The sequence below is a fragment of the Vigna radiata genome, chromosome 1, assembly GCF_000741045.1.
Source record: "Vigna radiata var. radiata cultivar VC1973A chromosome 1, Vradiata_ver6, whole genome shotgun sequence".
In the NCBI taxonomy this organism is placed as follows: domain Eukaryota; kingdom Viridiplantae; phylum Streptophyta; class Magnoliopsida; order Fabales; family Fabaceae; genus Vigna; species Vigna radiata.
In genome coordinates this window covers 29,064,841-29,067,136 of record NC_028351.1, presented here as the reverse complement: position 1 = coordinate 29,067,136, position 2,296 = coordinate 29,064,841, and positions in this window count along the sequence as shown.

Genomic DNA, 2,296 nt, shown 5'->3' with positions numbered 1-2,296 from the left:
ATTAAATTGAATAATTATTAAATTTTAAATAAAAAACAAAATTTTAAAAAAATTGTTTATGGAAATCCGTTAACATATTTTAACCAATTTTGATATTAGATAAACAAAGTTTTTTCCCAATAGTTCTTTTATTTAAAATTTAATAATTATTAACGAAGGCGGGGAGTGATCGCCGGTGCAAGAGGCAGGGACAAGGAGCGACTCTTGGCTTCTAGTAGAAGAGGCACATGGACGAATCAAACATACACAGGATTGAGAGGGATCTAGAGACTGTATAGGTCTGGGACTATACGGTTGAAGGATAGCTTAAAGGAATTAATTTGGCTACTTATATCAGCAAATTCATTTGTTTTTCGGTAGCCTAACCCATAAGAACTTCATAGTTAAGCGTGCTTAGCCTGAAATAATGGAGTAATTTAAGGATGGGTTACAATTATTACTACTTTTATTTAAATTATTTTATTTTTATTTTTTAATATAATTATTATTGTAATATAAATATATATTAATAATTATTAAAATATAAAAGTATATTAAATAATATTAGAATTTTAATGAAATTAAATAATTATGAAATTTTAATTAAAAAACAAAATTTAAAAGAATAGTTTATTAAATATGAAAATTCGATAAATTTTTTCAAATTTTTTTTATTTAAAATTTAATAATTATTGAACTTTAATTTAATAAATATATTAAATCAGATTTTATATTATTATTTTTTATTTTTTTACTTTCATTATTACTATTTTTATTTTAATTTTTTTTTTATTTTTATGTTTTTAATATAACTATTATAATAATTATTAAAATATAATTATATTCGATATATTTAATATCCCTAATGAATTTTTTTTTTAATATTATATTTAATATTTTAACATAGCAAACTTTAATATTATTTAATTTATAATTATATTTTTTATTAACTTTTATAATAGTAAAAATTATATTTTAATAATTATTAAGATATAAACTTATGTTAAATATTATTAAAATTTTTATTTAAAGTAGATTATTATTAAATTTTAAATCTAAAAATCAAAATTAAAAAGTTTATGAAAAGGATTTCAATATCATTACAAATTTTAAAATCTATTAAAGGGTGGAAAGTGGTTTTAATAAGAAAAAGAAAAACTTAAAATGATGCAAAATAACTATTAAAAAAATTAAGAATATATTGACTAAAGTTAAAATTAAAATTTTTGGAAATGGAAATAAGAGGTTAGAGGTGTTTCATATTACAATTAGAAGTCAATAAGGATTCAAAATATTCATTCATCACTCATACCGATACACATCAATATTTTTTATTTCTCTTTTCTATAAAGTCACTCAATATCTCTATAAGTTTTTCTCTTTCTTACTAAAGTTACTCTATACCACTTTAATAGATTTTAAATTTTTTTTCAGATTTTGAAATCTTTTTCATAATTTTTTTTAATTTTCCAATTTTAGATTTTGAAATCCTTTTCATAAATTTAATAATAATCTAATTTAATTTAAAATTTTAATATTATTTAACATAAGTTTATATCATAATAATTATTAAAATATAATTTCTACGTTATGTTAAAAAAATAAAAACAAAAGTAATTAAAATATAAGTAACAATAAAAAATATTAAAAAATTTGTTTAAAAATAATATAAATAATATTAGAATTTTAAATTAAATTGAATAATTATTAAATTTTAAATAAAAAACAAATTTTAAAAAAATTGTTTATGAAAATCCGTTAACATATTTTAACCGATGTTGATATTAGATAAATAAAGTTTTTTATCATTTAGTTCTTTTATTTAAAATTTAATAATTATTAAATTTAATTTAATATTTTAATATAATTTAATATATTTAAATATATTAAATCAAATTTTAAATAATTATTTTTTTATTTTTATTATTTCTACTTTTATTTAAATTATTTCATTTTTATTTTTTAATATAATTATTATTGTAATATAAATATATATTAATAATTATTAAAATATAAAAATATATTAAATAATAGAGTTAAATATGTTTTTAGTCCCTATACTATCAAACAGTTTTGTTTTTAGTCCCTCTCTCAAAGTAAGGTACATTTTAGTTGTCCTCCCTAAGCAAACTTTGATTTTAGTCCTCTGAAACTAACACGGTTAAAAGTCATCTAACGTGGTTATCGGTAGACTGACAGGATTTTTTATTCTTAAGATGTGTTACAAAAGAAGAAAGAATGAAATATTGTATTTCTTATTGAATGATAAGGAGAAAGTACAATTGATATATATAATTGTTCAGAGCAATATAAAAAA